We start from the raw sequence: 5,869 nt of genomic DNA on the forward strand, positions 1-5,869 counted from the left end.
ATCCACTGATAGATGAATGAAAAAAGAATATGTGTGTACATACACACACACACACACACAGACCACATGTACACACAATGACATATTACTGAGCCATAACAAAGAATGAAGTTTTGCTTTTGTAACAACATGAATGGACCTAGAGGCTATCATAAAAAGTGAAAAAAGTCAGAGAAAGACAAATACTGTATGATAGCACTTATCTGTGGAATCTATAAAAACAGAACTAATGCAAAAGCAAAACATAAACAAACTTATAGATAACAGAGAACAAATTGATGGTTGCCAGGTGGGAGGAGTGTGAGGGGATGGGTGAAAAAGATGAAGGGGACTAAGAAGTACAAACTGCCAGTTATAAAATTAGTCCTGGGAATGTATTGTACAGCACAGGGAATATAATCAATAATATTGAAATAACTGTGTATGGTATCAGATAGTTACTAGATTTATCATACTGATCACTGTGTCAGTTATATAAATGTCTAATCACTTTGTTGTACACCTGAAACTAAGATAACATTGTATGTTAATGATACTTTAAAAAAAGAGAATGTTAATTGGCTAACTTTGGCATATGTAAAGCTGAAATGACCTATTACACTAAGTTGTGCTTATCAATGAATCATTTATTTCATGATTTCTAGGCATAGGATTTTATTAGAATCCTAATTAGCTTGAAGCAATAATTCAAAGGCTGATATGTAAAGCTAGCTGATCCTATTTCCCTGTTGCTTAATTCTTGAGCTTTTAAGTATTCCTCATGGCACAGCTTGTAATACCATTAGTCTTTGCATTTGGGATCTGTCTCCTGCAAAGAATATTCTTTTGACACAAGTTCAAATGGTGGAGAGGGTGGAGAGGGTGGTGAGTACGTGAGGATAAGGTCAGTACCTACAGGTAGGAGTATATTTATTTCCTCTCCTGAAATTGGTCACAAACTAATGGGTTAATCTTATCTCTAGACCATTTTTATTTTGACATAAAGCCCATGGAATACAGAAAGGACATGTGTTGACTTTGCTTTTATCATATCCCCTCCTTTGACTAAAGGATGTTCTTCTTTCTTGAGTTGTCCCAGGAAGATTATCACTCTGCTGCATCATTTATAAACCTTAATTTAGTAACACAGAGAGGTGTCTCCATGCAAAACCTCTCAGCACTTTTTCATTCAACTTTCTAAGTCATGTTTCTTTACAGTACTTATCCTTACATTATAAACACAATTTCAATATTTACAAAGTAATCCCAAGGGGAAATCCTTGGCCAGAATTGCAGGAACCGCCTGTCTGGGACTTGCCCTGGGTTTGCCTCAGATTGCCTGTTAGAGCAACTGAGCCCGGTGTGGTCTGACTACAGGCCACCTCCATCTCAGATGTGTGTAAATATCTGGTCTGTGTTAGGAAGTTCTGGCTCCATTAAAGAGAAATAAACCATAAGACTCACTTTCCTCAAGAGCCTAAGAAAGCTCTGTACTCAACTTGTGATTTGGATTCTTTGATGTCCTCTCTTGTGAAGATTCAGCCTAACAGCTCCTCAGTTTCTCTGATATATTAGTCAGTAGCTTTTGTATGTTTTGGTGTGTTTTTTTCCCCAAGGACTTTGCTTAACTTTAGTAATAACATTAGTTTTGAAGGATTTTTCTTCTTTTGCAGTGTTGTTGAAATTAACTTTTCAAAATTTATTTTTCTTCTGTTTTTATACATGGGAGCTATGCTAGGGGCAAGCCCTTGTCCATTGGAAGAGCCAATATAGACCTTGTTCCCTTTTCCCTGAGGAATAATCTCATATGTTCGCATCTTAAAAAGGTTATTTTGTGAGGAACGAGGATGCCCCAGGCCTGCCCTTAAAAGCTCCAGGGATCTTCCCAGTAGTACATGCTAAATATCTCTCACACAGAGAGCCATAAGGAAAGCCTTACATATAGTTCATTACAGCGATGAAACAGAATTTTTTTACATTATATGAATATATCATCAATTGCCTGGGGAAGAAGTAAGGAGGCAGTCATCCTAACAGAAGGCTCTCGGTGCACTTCTTCCACAAGTTCGATTTTAGAAAAGAATCAAGTTGTGCCGAACCTTTCCATGAGACTTGGGGAAAGAGATGCAATAGAGAATCGTTAAATAAGTAATTAGAACAGGTTGTACACTGGTCTGCCTCTAAAACAAACCTGACTTCTTGATCTGCTCTCTTATTACAGGACTTAAAATGGATTATTTTATAGTTTGTTTGCTCAATTCCTTTCTCTCATCATGAAATGCAAGGAGATATGGAAAGCGTCATGTTCCCTGCCTAGTTCCTCCTACTCAAGAGCAGAGGCAGACTATGCCACATTCTAAACAAAGAGCCCCAAACATTATCTGATATGTCAAGAGCTGATGGACAAGGTAGGGTTTTTTTTTTCCCTTTTCCAAACAGATAACCAGTTGTTAACAGTATTGTTCATTGAAAAACTATCCTTCTTCCTTGTTGTAAACCATTTGACCACATTTTGGGTGGGCCTCTTTCTGGAATCTATTCTGTTTCATTGGTGTAAATGTTTCTTGCAACACTCCTGTATTGTCTTGATTACTGTATTCCATATTAAGTTTTGAAACCAGAGTATAGCAATTTAACTTCAATCCTTTAAAAAATTGGGGAGAATTATCTTAATCATGATATATTTCCCCATTTATTTAGTCTCCATTAACTTCCTTTAACAATATTTTGTAGTTTTCATTAAAGAGGTCTTGCAGAGAATTAGTCTACGGCCGTTCAGGTGTTTGGCCAGTAGGAGGCAATAACATGTAGATTAAGATGCCCTGAGCCATCTGGCAGCCAAACAATCATTTTAATGTATCCTATTCAGGTTTGGGGAAATGCCTTTAGCCATTCCCAACAGGTGACTACATGTATGACTCAGCCCTTGTTGAGTGCCCAAGTTCCATCAACCTTTTGATGAAACTCTTGCAATTATGACATGCTGGAATTGGCTTCTGGCACTTGCACATATTTTGCTTTTTTTGATAGAGTTATAACATTTAAAAAAATTGGTTCTTGACTCTTCATTGCTACCATACAGAAATACAATAGGTTTTTAGTATTAATCTTGAATCCTGCCCTTTTACTAAATTCTTATGTTTTAGTTATTTTTTGCATAGATTTTTTATTTATTTATAAAAATCTGCAAATTTATTGAAATACTTTTGGTGGTGAGGAAACACATTACACAAGTTACCATGTTAACAGAGCAGCCTGACAGGGTTAAAGAAAAAGTAAAAAAATTATTAATGTGATTATAGCATCACCCTTGCATAAATTCTTTAGAATTTTCTTTGTGTATGATTGTCATCTGTAAAATTTATACATTTTTCTTCCTTTTCAATGTCTGTCTGTCTATCTATCATCAGTATTTGCTTTATTATACTGTCTAGAGCTCCAATACAATGTTAAATAGAAGTAGTGAAAGTGGATATCATTGTTTCATTCTTAGAAGAAAGCATTCAATATTTGGCAATTAAGTATATTAGCTGTAGAATTTTTTTTTTTAGATACCCTTTACTAGAATGATATTTTAATTTATTCTTTGTTGCACTTTTTCTATCATAAATGAATATTAAATTTTGTCAAACTTTCTAATAATTGAAGTAAACCTTTTTCTCACTTAAGCTATTAAAATGGTAAATTACATGAATAGATTTTCAAATGTTAAACCAATCTTACATTTTTGATATAAAGTGTACTTGGCCATAAAGTACTATATTTTAACATTGTTTGATTTTATTTGCTAATTTGTTAAGGAATTTTGCATCTATATTCGCAATAGATATCCTATATAATAAAAGCTTAATATGCTAAGTGTCTGGTTGACTGGTCAGTCGTTCAACCAATCAAAGTGTAATATGCTAATGATATGCTAAGGATGCTCAACTGCTCACTATGGCGTGCACTGACCACCAGGGGGCAGACACTCAACGCAGGAGCTGGCCCCTGGTGGTCAGTGTGCTCCCACAGTGGGAGCGCCGCTCAGCCAGAAGCTGGGCTCACAGCTGGCGAGTGCAGCGGCAGTGGTGGGAGCCTCTCCCGTCACCACTGCTGCAGGTAGGTGGTAAGGAGTGAGTGGTCCTGGACTGTGAGAGCCCTGGACTGCAAGAGGGATGTCTGACATCCCCTAAGGGGTCCATGACTGTGAGAGGGCACAGGCCAGGCTGAGGGACCCCACTCATGTATGAATTTGTGCACCGGGCCTCTAGTTATATATATTTTTTCTTGATGCTGTCTTTGAGTAGTATTGTATTAATGTAATGCTGGCCTCATAAAATGAGTTGGCAGGTAGGTGTTCCCTCATTCTCTGCCTTTTGTAAGACTTTATGGTTGGTAGAATTTACCAGTGAAGCCACCTGGCCTGGTGTTAGACACTTTTTTTTCTGGAAGGGAAGAAAGTTTTTAATTATGAACTCAATTTCTTCAGGGCAATTCAACTTTTCAGTGTGTGTTTGAGTTAGTGTTGGTAACTTGTGCCTTTCAAAAATTGCTCCATTTTTATCAAAGTTACTGAATTTACCTGCATAAAAGTTTTAATGATATACTCTTACTATCTTTTAATATCTGAATAATCTGCAATAATGTTCTTTTAAATCCTGATATCAGTAATTTGTTCTCATTTGTTTTCTCAGTTTAGCTAAAGATTTATCATGTTGTTTAATATTTCCTAAAACTCAGTGAATACTTCAGCATAATTTCATTCCCTTTAGTTTTCTCAAGACTTATTTCATGTCCCAGAATATTTAATTTTTATGTTGCTGTTTTATACATATTCCATTCTTGTTGGGTGGTGTGTTCTATAATTGTCATTTAGGTCACGGCCATATTATTGTCCATGCTTTATTTTTCTGTACTTCCTGTACATTTGTTCTATCAATTATTATGGGAGTATTGTTGAATCTAAAAGTCTAATTATAGATTGCCTATTAAGTTCTGTCCATTTATTTTGAAGTTCTCTTATTGAGTGCATGTGTTTTAGGGGTATTATGTCTTTTTTGATAAATCAAACCCAGGACTTTTCAGTCCGCATGCTGATGGTCTATCCACTGAGCAAACTGACTAGGGTGGTTATCTTTTTTGTAGATCTAAGTATCCATTTGTAATTTTGTTTTTCATGAAAAAATTCCTTCGCTATTTCTTGTACTATGTGTATGTTAGTGAAAAAGTTTCTCAGGTCTTATTTGTCTGAAAAATTCTTTCATTTAAGAAGAATATTTTTTTTGTTGAATATAAAAGTACAGGTATTTAACTGTACTTTTTTCTTTAACTCCTTAATAACGTTTCATTTTATTTTTGCTTGAATGATTTTTGTTTTGAAATGTGTAATACTTCTTTTACTTATCAAAATGGTTCCATCCCCATCTGCTTTTATGTTTTTCTCTTTATCACTGATTTTCATCAATCCTATCTAATAAGAGAATAATATGCAAATTAACCATCACTCTGTCACTCTGTCACAAAGATGGTGGCAGCCACGGAGCTGTGCCCTTGACTGGAATCAAACCCAGGACTTTTCAGTCCGCATGCTGATGCTCTATCCACTGAGCCAAACTGGCTAGGGTGGTTATCTTTTTTGTAGATCTAAGTATCCATTTGTAATTTTGTTTTTCATGAAAAAATTCCTTCTCTATTTCTTGTACTATGTGTATGTTAGTGAAAAAGTTTCTCAGGTCTTATTTGTCTGAAAAATTCTTTCATTTAAGAAGAATATTTTTTTTGTTGAATATAAAAGTACAGGTATTTAACTGTATTTTTTCTTTAACTCCTTAATAATGTTTCATTTTATTTTTGCTTGAATGATTTTTGTTTTGAAATGTGTAATACTTCGCTATTTCTTGTACTATGT

This window comes from Myotis davidii, unplaced genomic scaffold (genome assembly GCF_000327345.1).
Source record: "Myotis davidii unplaced genomic scaffold, ASM32734v1 scaffold1421, whole genome shotgun sequence".
In the NCBI taxonomy this organism is placed as follows: domain Eukaryota; kingdom Metazoa; phylum Chordata; class Mammalia; order Chiroptera; family Vespertilionidae; genus Myotis; species Myotis davidii.